Source organism: Scomber japonicus, chromosome 6 (genome assembly GCF_027409825.1).
Source record: "Scomber japonicus isolate fScoJap1 chromosome 6, fScoJap1.pri, whole genome shotgun sequence".
Taxonomy (NCBI): Eukaryota; Metazoa; Chordata; class Actinopteri; order Scombriformes; family Scombridae; genus Scomber; species Scomber japonicus.
This window is the reverse complement of record NC_070583.1, coordinates 30,645,163-30,658,666: the sequence shown is the minus strand read 5'-3', so window position 1 is coordinate 30,658,666 and position 13,504 is coordinate 30,645,163. Positions and strand designations below refer to the sequence as shown.

General features: G+C 45.4%; 1 long non-coding RNA gene across 1 annotated transcript; it reads right to left on the bottom strand.

Annotated features, from left to right (window-relative positions):
* Window positions 1-620: 620 nt before the first annotated feature.
* LOC128360467 (uncharacterized) lies at window positions 621-999 on the bottom strand. Its single transcript, XR_008321501.1, has 3 exons — window positions 943-999; window positions 754-853; window positions 621-665 (listed from the first exon to the last, which is right to left on the bottom strand). It is a non-coding gene; the product is annotated as an uncharacterized LOC128360467 (long non-coding RNA).
* Between the last annotated feature and the right edge of the window lie 12,505 nt (window positions 1,000-13,504).

The following is a 13,504-nucleotide window of genomic DNA, read 5'->3' as shown; positions in this document are numbered from 1 at the left end:
TCACATAAGAAGATATGACTATACTCTTTAATTTAAAGAGACCCAACATTCCCCCATGAGCAACACTTGGCGACTCCGTAATGGGAAGAAACCTCAGGCAGAACCAGGCTCTAGGTGGGCAGCCATCTGCCTTGACCGGTTGGGGTTGATACAGAAAGAGAGAGAAAGACTGAAGCAATCTGAATCTGGAGCATACAGGTATGTAGTTGATTAAGGCAGAAGGATGATTGTCAACAGTGCAGTCTCCCGATCATCTTCATCTTTTCTTGAAATTGCACAAAAATAACGATATTAGTACAACAGATATTATAGTAAACTTGAAGCTATATGGCACTGTCTTTTAAACATGTGTCCACACACTCAGTAGATATTACAGTTAATAAAACAAATTAAGCACCAGTTCTACCTCATACTAGTTAACTTTACCTCAGTGTCTTGTGTTGGGATGCTGTACTCTCCTCTCAAGAGCTTCCTTCCCTGGAACTGCACCTCTTGTCATTGATGCCGTCAGTGTTGAAGAAATTGAAGTTAGGCATTGATCCCACAGACAAAGTACAAACTACCAAATCAGCTTCTTACTGAGAGTGGAGACTGGAAGCATGTCATTTAAACACAATTGACGTAGATGTCCAGCTCTGATTTGATCACCCTCTCCTACTGTTAATCTGAAGTAAGACAACAAGAAATTGAAAATAAGATAAGTTAGGCATTGCTCCCACAGAGAAAGTACAAACTACCTAATCAGCTTCTTACCGAGAACAGGTGTCATTTAAACACAATTGGCTTCATTGTGTTTGCCATAGATGTCCAGCTCAGACTTGATCACTCTCTCCTAGTCTTTTAGACTGTCAATCTGAATTAAGACAACAAGAAGATGGAAATAAGTTAAGTATTGTGTTGATCCTACAGACAAAGTACAAACTACTGACATCAGGCTCTTACCGAGAGTGGAGACCGAAAGGGTGTCATTTAAATTGACGTAGATGGGGAGGCAGGTACTTCAGGAGGATGATGAGGATGACTTTACTGTATTTGGCGTAGATGTCCAGCTCAGATTTGATCACTCTCTCCTAGACAGTCCTCTAGACTGTCGATCTGAAGTAAGACAAGTTGGGCATTGATCCCATAGACAAAGTACAAACTACCAAATCTGGTTGTTACCAAGAGTGGAGAATGGAACAATGGCCACACAAACAGTTTAGCAGTACACTAAAAACACTTACGTTTCTGTCTGTAGTACGGCCTCAGGCGATCGACATTCACCTTCTGCAAGGACCCAGTGTTCTTTTGGATGGTGGCCACGCCATTTTCTGACATATCAAGGACTTTGTAGGGGCCTTGATGCATATGTTTCAGGCCATGCCCCAGCCGCTGCCTCTTTGGCTCAGAAGACAGGAGAATGTCATCACCTGTGTTAATTTCTACTGTTTTGCAGCGCTTCCTTTTGCGTGCTGCATAACAGCTCTTTTGCTTCTCCTGGGCCTTTTCTATGTTGGCAAGAACCTATTGGCCAAAGCCACAAATAAAGTAAATAACATGAAACACATAAATACAACAACTTCAATATATGAGCTTTGTGCCTCACTACCTTTTCATTGAGGTCTGTGATTGTCCTCATCCTAGCTTCCAGATCGTCCTCTGGGTCTCCAACTTCAAAGTGGTCTCCCATGGGACAGGCGTTGAGAACCTCAGGAAGGAGGTAGTGGCGGTTGAAGAACAGGAAAAACGGGGTGTTCTTCGCGGAGCTCTAAGTTCACAGTAAAAAACAATGTGACATGTGACATTCCTCAAGATGCAAATTTAACAGCATTAGTGATTGTAAAGTAAAAAACACACCTGTTTGGCGGTATTTATGCCATACACCACAGCTTGCAGGTGAATGTCCCAGTCGTTGTGGTGCTCATTCACATAGCGCCGGAGAGCACGTTTGATATTTTGATTTGTCCTCTATCCTGTACAATAACAATGTGAATTGCAGATTTATGTACATATTACACACATATATCATGTAATGTCTACGTAACATCCATCCATGAAAAAAAATGTATCCATGTTTACCTGGCCATTGGTTTGTGGATGGTAGGCACTTGATACTGCATGTTTTATGTTTAGCAGTGTACCGTACCGTACCGTCCTCTTTCGCTTATCCGGGGTTGGGTCGCGGGGGCAGCAGCCTAAGCAGGGAAGCCCAGACTTCCCTCTCCCCAGCCACTTCATCCAGCTCTTCCCGGTGGATCCCGAGGCGTTCCCAGGCCAGCCGAGAGACATAGTCTCTCCAGCGTGTCCTGGGTCTTCCTAGGGGTCTCCTACCGGTGGGACGTGCCCTGAACACCTCACCAGGGAGGCGTCCGGGAGGCATCCTAATCAGATGCCCGAGCCACCTCATCTGGCTCCTCTCAACGCGGAGGAGCAGCAGGTCTACTCCGAGCTCCCTCCGGATAACTGAGCTTCTCACCCTATCTCTAAGGGAGAACCCAGCCACCCTACGGAGGAAGCTCATTTCGGCCGCTTGTACCCACGATCTAGTTCTTTGGGTCACTCCCCAAAGCTCATGACCATAGGTGAGGGTAGGAACTCTCTGGTAAATCCAGAGCTTTGCCTTTCGGCTCAGCTCTCTCTTCACCACGACGGATCTGTGCAGAGTCTGCATTACTGCAGACGCCGCACCAATCCGCCTGTCGATCTCATTTTCCATCCTTCCCTCACTCGTGAACAAGACCCTGAGGTACTTGAACTCCTCCACTTGGGGCAGGATCTCATCCCCGACTCGAAGAGTGCACTCCACCCTTTTCCGGTTGAGGACCATGGACTCGGATTTGGATGTGCTGATTCTCATCCCGGCCGTTTCACACTCGGCTGCGAACCGATCCAGTGAGAGTTGGAGGTCACGATCTGATGAAGCCAACAGGACCACATCATCATGTTTAGCAGTGTGAAGATCTCTTTGTTGAGCTGTAAATATGTATACAAGAGCAATACAACAAAGTCTGTAAGAATGATCTGCAGCTATGAAGATGATCATGGTTTATCTAATATTGTATTTATCATACCTCATTCACAAACACAAACTTTAACTTGGTGACAGCGCCTGACCTGAAACAGAGGTCAATGCACTTGAATAGATATCTCATGTTAGTTAGTTTTTCTTGAATCGAAGCTTGATAAGCGCAGTTTCAGGAGCGGGAACACACACCAATTACACCCCTTCCGGCTCCTATATAAACAGACCTAACAGCTTCCCCCTCGTTCACTCTCGCTTTCGAGTTTCACGTGCAGGCAGTCTCAGTCAAGCTTTCATGGTCATCACAGAAACAGATCGTACTTCCCGCATTGCATCAACAAAACTTGAACAAATGCTACGATTACTACTCCAAGAGTGAACTCACCACGGATTACGAACTGCAGATCAACCCGTCCGACTTGACTAAAGATTCGTGGGAAACCGGCTCTCCTCTCGTCACACAGCAGCAGACCGCAGCCGAGCGCCCCGTGGGGCACATGCCGGCCTCGCAGGCACATGCCGGCCCCGCAGGCGCACGCCGGCCTCGCAGGCTCTTCAACCCACACTCCCCTGATGCAGTGTTTCCCACACATAGACTAATTCGTGGCGGTGCGCCACAGATTCAACACCGGCCGCCACATATTGCGTTTCGTTATTAATTTTTTTTTAACGCTATTTAAAAAATACGCATCGTATTCGTTAAGCTGCATTTCCTCTCCCTGCTCTCCCTGCGTCTCTCTGTCACTCACGCGTCTCTCTCACATAGCCCACACACCCACACACACCCACACACACACCCACACACACACCCACACACACACACACACACACACACACACACACACACACACACACACACACACACACACACACACACACACACACACACACACACACAGCCCCTCCCCTCCGTGCACACCGCGTGTCTCCATCAGCGAGATCATCCCTAGAAGCGTGGAAGCTGTGACTTAGTGCAGAGAAGACGGCTGGTGAAATTCAAGAAAGATTGGTATCACGTGCACCTTTATAAAATCACACATTAAAAAGTCTTATAAAATATTTTATATTTTGAATACAATATTGTCCCGTCCCGACCCGACCCTTACACCTTCTTTATAAAGTTAATTAGTCGCAAGTTTGCGGTAAAATGTAGTTGGGTTGTCGAGGTCAAAACACTAGCAGCTGTGAATCAAATAAAGTTGTTATAAGTACTGTTATGTAGTTTTTTACCCTTACACTGAATGTTTGCTGCTTAAATCCAGATGAGTATTGAAAAATATTTCCCGCGATTGAAAAAGAGACGTGTTGAGGATGAGGACCAGCCTGAACCGGAGGTATCAGTCTGAAACAGAGCTGAACAGTCCGACGAGTGTAATTAGCTATGTTATTAATTTGTTTACAATATTTTCAGGCTTCAACCAGTGCTGCTCAAGCAGAAAGACAGGGTCAGGGAGAGAAAGAGATAGATTCGTTAGGCATAGGAGAGGAGGACAGCATCCAACATGCTGCTGTGACAGAGCCAGCTGAAACAACAGGTGAGGTGGACAAACAGATGTAGAAACAGGCAGGTAAGAAAGCAGGTCTCAGTTCAAGGGAACTAATTTCTATTGTTCGGTTTCTGTTTAGATGGGACTTTGGCAACATCCAAAAGTTTTTGATTAATATGATAAAGTTGTGTATGACCAAAGAGCCAGAGGGGCGGCCAATTGAAAAAAATTGCAGGGCCGGTAGTGTCGAAAAAGTCAAAAATAGGAAGGGTGGGGGATTGTCCCAAAACTTGCTACAAGGGGCCAGAGGGGCGGGCTGAAAGAAAAATGTGTAAAATCAAGCACCGTGAATGCATTGTGTGAAAATTGTCAAGGATTTTCCAAAGCGGGCAAAAATTGAAAAAAATGACAGGGCCGGTAGTGTCGAAAAAGTCAAAAATGGGAAGGGTGGGGGATTGTCCCAAAACTTGCTACAAGGGGCCAGAGGGGCGGCCTGAATGAAAAATGTGTAAAATCAAGCACCGTGAAGGCATTGTGTGAAAATTGTCAAGGATTTTCCAAAGCGGGCAAAAATTGAAAAAGATGACAGGGCCGGTAGTGTCGAAAAAGTCAAAAATAGGAAGGGTGGGGGATTGTCCCAAAACTTGCTACAAGGGGCCAGAGGGGCGGCCTGAATGAAAAATGTGTAAAATCAAGCACCGTGAAGGCATTGTGTGAAAATTGTCAAGGATTTTCCAAAGCGGGCAAAAATTGAAAAAAATGACAGGGTCGGTAGTGTTGAAAAAGTCAAAAATGGGAAGGATTGGGGATTGTCCCAAAACTTGCTACAAGGGGCCAGAGGGGCGGCCTGAATGAAAAATGTGTAAAATCAAGCACCGTGAAGGCATTGTGTGAAAATTGTCAAGGATTTTCCAAAGCGGGCAAAAATTGAAAAAGATGACTGGGCCGGTAGTGTCGAAAAAGTCAAAAATAGGAAAGGGTAGGGGATTGTCCCAAAACTTGCTACAAGGGGCCAGAGGGGCGGCCTGAATGAAAAATGTGTAAAATCAAGCACCGTGAAGGCATTGTGTGAAAATTGTCAAGGATTTTCCAAAGCGGGCAAAAATTTTAAAGAATGACAGGGCCGGTAGTGTTGAAAAAGTCAAAAATAGGAAAGGGTAGGGGATTGTCCCAAAACTTGCTACAAGGGGCCAGAGGGGCGGCCTGAATGAAAAATGTGTAAAATCAAGCACCGTGAGGGCATTGTGTGAAAATTGTCAAGGATTTTCCAAAGCGGCCAAAAATTGAAAAAAATGACAGGGCCGGTAGTGTCGAAAAAGTCAAAAATAGGGAAGGGTAGGGGATTGTCCCAAAACTTGCTACAAGGGGCCAGAGGGGCGGCCTGAATGAAAAATGTGTAAAATCAAGCACCGTGAGGGCATTGTGTGAAAATTGTCAAGGATTTTCCAAAGCGGCCAAAAATTGAAAAAAATGACAGGGCCGGTAGTGTCGAAAAAGTCAAAAATGGAAAGGGTGGGGGATTGTCCCAAAACTTGCTACAAGGGGCCAGAGGGGCGGCCTGAATGAAAAATGTGTAAAATCAAGCACCGTGAAGGCATTGTGTGAAAATTGTCAAGGATTTTCCAAAGCGGGCAAAAAGTGAAAAAGATGACAGGGCCGGTAGTGTCGAAAAAGTCAAAAATAGGAAGGGTGGGGGATTGTCCCAAAACTTGCTACAAGGGGCCAGAGGGGCGGCCTGAATGAAAAATGTGTAAAATCAAGCACCATGAAGGCATTGTGTGAAAATTGTCAAGGATTTTCCAAAGCGGCCAAAAATTGAAAAAAACGACAGGGCCGGTAGTGTCGAAAAAGTCAAAAATGGGAAGGGTGGGGGATTGTCCCAAAACTTGCTACAAGGGACCAGAGGGGCGGCCTGAATGAAAAATTTGTAAAATCAAGCACCGTGAGGGCATTGTGTGAAAATTGTGAAGGATTTTCCAAAGCGGCCAAAAATTGAAAAAAACGACAGGGCCGGTAGTGTCGAAAAAGTCAAAAATGGGAAGGGTGGGGGATTGTCCCAAAACTTGCTACAAGGGGCCAGAGGGGCGGCCTGAATGAAAAATGTGTAAAATCAAGCACCGTGAGGGCATTGTGTGAAAATTGTGAAGGATTTTCCAAAGCGGGCAAAAATTTAAAAAAATGACAGGGCCGGTAGTGTCGAAAAAGTCAAAAATGGGAATGGTGGGGGATTGTCCCAAAACTTGCTACAAGGGGCCAGAGGGGCGGGCTGATTGAAAAATGTGTAAAATCAAGCACCGTGAAGGCATTGTGTGAAAATTGTGAAGGATTTTCCATAGGGGTAAAAATTGAAAAAAATGACAGGGTCGGTAGTGTCGAAAAAGTCAAAAATGGGAAGGGTGGGGGATTGTCCCAAAACTTGCTACAAGGGGCCAGAGGGGCGGCCTGAATTAAAAATTTGTAAAATCAAGCACCGTGAGGGCATTGTGTGAAAATTATGAAGGATTTTCCAAAGCGGCCAAAAATTGAAAAAAACGACAGGGCCGGTAGTGTCGAAAAAGTCAAAAATGGGAAGGGTGGGGGATTGTCCCAAAACTTGCTACAAGGGGCCAGAGGGGCGGCCTGAATGAAAAATGTGTAAAATCAAGCACCGTGAGGGCATTGTGTGAAAATTGTGAAGGATTTTCCAAAGCGGCCAAAAATTGAAAAAAACGACAGGGCCGGTAGTGTCGAAAAAGTCAAAAATGGGAAGGGTGGGGGATTGTCCCAAAACTTGCTACAAGGGGCCAGAGGGGCGGGCTGATTGAAAAATGTGTAAAATCAAGCACCGTGAAGGCATTGTGTGAAAATTGTGAAGGATTTTCCATAGGGGTAAAAATTGAAAAAAATGACAGGGCTGGTAGTGTCGAAAAAGTCAAAAATGGGAAGGGTGAGGGATTGTCCCAAAACTTGCTACAAGGGGCCAGAGGGGCGGCCTGAATGAAAAATTTGTAAAATCAAGCACTGTGAGGGCATTGTGTGAAAATTGTGAAGGATTTTCCAAAGCGGCCAAAAATTGAAAAAAACGACATGGCCGGTAGTGTCGAAAAAGTCAAAAATGGGAAGGGTGGGGGATTGTCCCAAAACTTGCTACAAGGGGCCAGAGGGGCGGCCTGAATGAAAAATGTGTAAAATCAAGCACCGTGAGGGCATTGTGTGAAAATTGTCAAGGATTTTCCAAAGCGGCCAAAAATTGAAAAAAATGACAGGGCCGGTAGTGTCGAAAAAGTCAAAAATAGGAAGGGTGGGGGATTGTCCCAAAACTTGCTACAAGGGGCCAGAGGGGCGGCCTGAATTAAAAGTGTGTAAAATCAAGCACTGTGAAGGCATTGTGTGAAAATTGTGAAGGATTTTCCAAAGCGGGCAAAAATTGAAAAAAATGACATGGCCGGTAGTGTCGAAAAAGTCAAAAATGGGAAGGGTGGGGGATTGTCCCAAAACTTGCTACAAGGGGCCAGAGGGGCGGCCTGAATGAAAAATGTGTAAAATCAAGCACCGTGAGGGCATTGTGTGAAAATTGTGAAGGATTTTCCAAAGCGGCCAAAAATGGAAAAAAATGACAGGGCCGGTAGTGTCGAAAAAGTCAAAAATGGGAAGGGTGGGGGATTGTCCCAAAACTTGCTACAAGGGGCCAGAGGGGCGGCCTGAATGAAAAATGTGTAAAATCAAGCACCGTGAGGGCATTGTGTGAAAATTGTGAAGGATTTTCCAAAGCGGGCAAAAATTGAAAAAAACGACAGGGCCGGTAGTGTCGAAAAAGTCAAAAATGGGAAGGGTGGGGGATTGTCCCAAAACTTGCTACAGGGGCCAGAGGGGCGGCCTGAATGAAAAATGTGTAATATCAAGCACCGTGAAGACATTGTGTGAAAATTGTGAAGGATTTTCCATAGGGGGCAAAAATTGAAAAAAATGACAGGGCCGGTAGTGTCGAAAAAGTCAAAAATAGGAAGGGTGGGGGATTGTCCCAAAACTTGCTACAAGGGGCCAGAGGGGCGGGCTGAATGAAAAGTTTGTAAAATCAAGCACCGTGAGGGCATTGTGTGAAAATTGTGCAGGATTTTCCAAAGCGGCCAAAAATGGAAAAAAATGACAGGGCCGGTAGTGTCGAAAAAGTCAAAAATGGGAAGGGTGGGGGATTGTCCCAAAACTTGCTACAAGGGGCTAGAGGGGCGGCCTGAATGAAAAATGTGTAAAATCAAGCACCGTGAGGGCATTGTGTGAAAATTGTGAAGGATTTTCCAAAGCGGCCAAAAATGGAAAAAAATGACAGGGCCGGTAGTGTCGAAAAAGTCAAAAATGGGAAGGGCGGGGGATTGTCTCAAAACTTGCTACAAGGGGCCAGAGGGGCGGCCTGAATGAAAAGTTTGTAAAATCAAGCACCGTGAGGGCATTGTGTGAAAATTGTGCAGGATTTTCCAAAGCGGCCAAAAATGGAAAAAAATGACAGGGCCGGTAGTGTCGAAAAAGTCAAAAATGGGAAGGGTGGGGGATTGTCCCAAAACTTGCTACAAGGGGCCAGAGGGGCGGCCTGAATGAAAAATTTGTAAAATCAAGCACCGTGAGGGCATTGTGTGAAAATTGTGAAGGATTTTCCAAAGCGGGCAAAAATTGAAAAAAACGACAGGGCCGGTAGTGTCGAAAAAGTCAAAAATGGGAAGGGTGGGGGATTGTCCCAAAACTTGCTACAAGGGGCCAGAGGGGCGGCCTGAATGAAAAATGTGTAAAATCAAGCACCGTGAGGGCATTGTGTGAAAATTGTGAAGGATTTTCCAAAGCGGCCAAAAATGGAAAAAAATGACAGGGCCGGTAGTGTCGAAAAAGTCAAAAATGGGAAGGGTGGGGGATTGTCCCAAAACTTGCTACAAGGGGCCAGAGGGGCGGCCTGAATGAAAAATTTGTAAAATCAAGCACCGTGAGGGCATTGTGTGAAAATTGTGAAGGATTTTCCAAAGCGGGCAAAAATTGAAAAAAACGACAGGGCGGTAGTGTCGAAAAAGTCAAAAATGGGAAGGGTGGGGGATTGTCCCAAAACTTGCTACAAGGGGCCAGAGGGGCGGCCTGAATGAAAAATGTGTAAAATCAAGCACCGTGAAGGCATTGTGTGAAAATTGTGAAGGATTTTCCATAGGGGTAAAAATTGAAAAAAATGACAGGGTCGGTAGTGTCGAAAAAGTCAAAAATGGGAAGGGTGGGGGATTGTCCCAAAACTTGCTACAAGGGGCCAGAGGGGCGGGCTGATTGAAAAATGTGTAAAATCAAGCACCGTGAAGGCATTGTGTGAAAATTGTGAAGGATTTTCCATAGGGGTAAAAATTGAAAAAAATGACAGGGCTGGTAGTGTCGAAAAAGTCAAAAATGGGAAGGGTGAGGGATTGTCCCAAAACTTGCTACAAGGGGCCAGAGGGGCGGCCTGAATGAAAAATTTGTAAAATCAAGCACTGTGAGGGCATTGTGTGAAAATTGTGAAGGATTTTCCAAAGCGGCCAAAAATTGAAAAAAACGACAGGGCCGGTAGTGTCGAAAAAGTCAAAAATGGGAAGGGTGGGGGATTGTCCCAAAACTTGCTACAAGGGGCCAGAGGGGCGGCCTGAATGAAAAATGTGTAAAATCAAGCACCGTGAGGGCATTGTGTGAAAATTGTCAAGGATTTTCCAAAGCGGCCAAAAATTGAAAAAAATGACAGGGCCGGTAGTGTCGAAAAAGTCAAAAATAGGAAGGGTGGGGGATTGTCCCAAAACTTGCTACAAGGGGCCAGAGGGGCGGCCTGAATTAAAAGTGTGTAAAATCAAGCACTGTGAAGGCATTGTGTGAAAATTGTGAAGGATTTTCCAAAGCGGGCAAAAATTGAAAAAAATGACATGGCCGGTAGTGTCGAAAAAGTCAAAAATGGGAAGGGTGGGGGATTGTCCCAAAACTTGCTACAAGGGGCCAGAGGGGCGGCCTGAATGAAAAATGTGTAAAATCAAGCACCGTGAGGGCATTGTGTGAAAATTGTGAAGGATTTTCCAAAGCGGCCAAAAATGGAAAAAAATGACAGGGCCGGTAGTGTCGAAAAAGTCAAAAATGGGAAGGGTGGGGGATTGTCCCAAAACTTGCTACAAGGGGCCAGAGGGGCGGCCTGAATGAAAAATGTGTAAAATCAAGCACCGTGAGGGCATTGTGTGAAAATTGTGAAGGATTTTCCAAAGCGGGCAAAAATTGAAAAAAACGACAGGGCCGGTAGTGTCGAAAAAGTCAAAAATGGGAAGGGTGGGGGATTGTCCCAAAACTTGCTACAGGGGCCAGAGGGGCGGCCTGAATGAAAAATGTGTAATATCAAGCACCGTGAAGACATTGTGTGAAAATTGTGAAGGATTTTCCATAGGGGGCAAAAATTGAAAAAAATGACAGGGCCGGTAGTGTCGAAAAAGTCAAAAATAGGAAGGGTGGGGGATTGTCCCAAAACTTGCTACAAGGGGCCAGAGGGGCGGCCTGAATGAAAAATGTGTAAAATCAAGCACCGTGAAGACATTGTGTGAAAATTGTGAAGGATTTTCCATAGGGGGCAAAAATTGAAAAAAATGACAGGGTCGGTAGTGTCAAAAAAGTCAAAAATGGGAAGGGTGGGGGATTGTCCCAAAACTTGCTACAAGGGGCCAGAGGGGCGGGCTGAATGAAAAGTTTGTAAAATCAAGCACCGTGAGGGCATTGTGTGAAAATTGTGCAGGATTTTCCAAAGCGGCCAAAAATGGAAAAAAATGACAGGGCCGGTAGTGTCGAAAAAGTCAAAAATGGGAAGGGTGGGGGATTGTCCCAAAACTTGCTACAAGGGGCCAGAGGGGCGGCCTGAATTAAAAATTTGTAAAATCAAGCACCGTGAGGGCATTGTGTGAAAATTGTGAAGGATTTTCCAAAGCGGGCAAAAATTGAAAAAAACGACAGGGCGGTAGTGTCGAAAAAGTCAAAAATGGGAAGGGTGGGGGATTGTCCCAAAACTTGCTACAAGGGGCCAGAGGGGCGGCCTGAATGAAAAATGTGTAAAATCAAGCACCGTGAAGGCATTGTGTGAAAATTGTGAAGGATTTTCCATAGGGGTAAAAATTGAAAAAAATGACAGGGTCGGTAGTGTCGAAAAAGTCAAAAATGGGAAGGGTGGGGGATTGTCCCAAAACTTGCTACAAGGGGCCAGAGGGGCGGCCTGAATTAAAAATTTGTAAAATCAAGCACCGTGAGGGCATTGTGTGAAAATTATGAAGGATTTTCCAAAGCGGCCAAAAATTGAAAAAAACGACAGGGCCGGTAGTGTCGAAAAAGTCAAAAATGGGAAGGGTGGGGGATTGTCCCAAAACTTGCTACAAGGGGCCAGAGGGGCGGCCTGAATGAAAAATGTGTAAAATCAAGCACCGTGAGGGCATTGTGTGAAAATTGTGAAGGATTTTCCAAAGCGGCCAAAAATTGAAAAAAACGACAGGGCCGGTAGTGTCGAAAAAGTCAAAAATGGGAAGGGTGGGGGATTGTCCCAAAACTTGCTACAAGGGGCCAGAGGGGCGGGCTGATTGAAAAATGTGTAAAATCAAGCACCGTGAAGGCATTGTGTGAAAATTGTGAAGGATTTTCCATAGGGGTAAAAATTGAAAAAAATGACAGGGCTGGTAGTGTCGAAAAAGTCAAAAATGGGAAGGGTGAGGGATTGTCCCAAAACTTGCTACAAGGGGCCAGAGGGGCGGCCTGAATGAAAAATGTGTAAAATCAAGCACCGTGAGGGCATTGTGTGAAAATTGTGAAGGATTTTCCAAAGCGGCCAAAAATGGAAAAAAATGACAGGGCCGGTAGTGTCGAAAAAGTCAAAAATGGGAAGGGTGGGGGATTGTCCCAAAACTTGCTACAAGGGGCCAGAGGGGCGGCCTGAATGAAAAATTTGTAAAATCAAGCACTGTGAGGGCATTGTGTGAAAATTGTGAAGGATTTTCCAAAGCGGCCAAAAATTGAAAAAAACGACAGGGCCGGTAGTGTCGAAAAAGTCAAAAATGGGAAGGGTGGGGGATTGTCCCAAAACTTGCTACAAGGGGCCAGAGGGGCGGCCTGAATGAAAAATTTGTAAAATCAAGCACCGTGAGGGCATTGTGTGAAAATTGTGAAGGATTTTCCAAAGCGGCCAAAAATGGAAAAAAACGACAGGGCCGGTAGTGTCGAAAAAGTCAAAAATGGGAAGGGTGGGGGATTGTCCCAAAACTTGCTACAAGGGGCCAGAGGGGCGGCCTGAATGAAAAATGTGTAAAATCAAGCACCGTGAGGGCATTGTGTGAAAATTGTCAAGGATTTTCCAAAGCGGCCAAAAATTGAAAAAAATGACAGGGCCGGTAGTGTCGAAAAAGTCAAAAATAGGAAGGGTGGGGGATTGTCCCAAAACTTGCTACAAGGGGCCAGAGGGGCGGCCTGAATTAAAAGTGTGTAAAATCAAGCACTGTGAAGGCATTGTGTGAAAATTGTGAAGGATTTTCCAAAGCGGGCAAAAATTGAAAAAAATGACATGGCCGGTAGTGTCGAAAAAGTCAAAAATGGGAAGGGTGGGGGATTGTCCCAAAACTTGCTACAAGGGGCCAGAGGGGCGGCCTGAATGAAAAATGTGTAAAATCAAGCACCGTGAGGGCATTGTGTGAAAATTGTGAAGGATTTTCCAAAGCGGGCAAAAATTGAAAAAAACGACAGGGCCGGTAGTGTCGAAAAAGTCAAAAATGGGAAGGGTGGGGGATTGTCCCAAAACTTGCTACAGGGGCCAGAGGGGCGGCCTGAATGAAAAATGTGTAATATCAAGCACCGTGAAGACATTGTGTGAAAATTGTGAAGGATTTTCCATAGGGGGCAAAAATTGAAAAAAATGACAGGGCCGGTAGTGTCGAAAAAGTCAAAAATAGGAAGGGTGGGGGATTGTCCCAAAACTTGCTACAAGGGGCCAGAGGGGCGGCCTGAATGAAAAATGTGTAAAATCAAGCACCGTGAA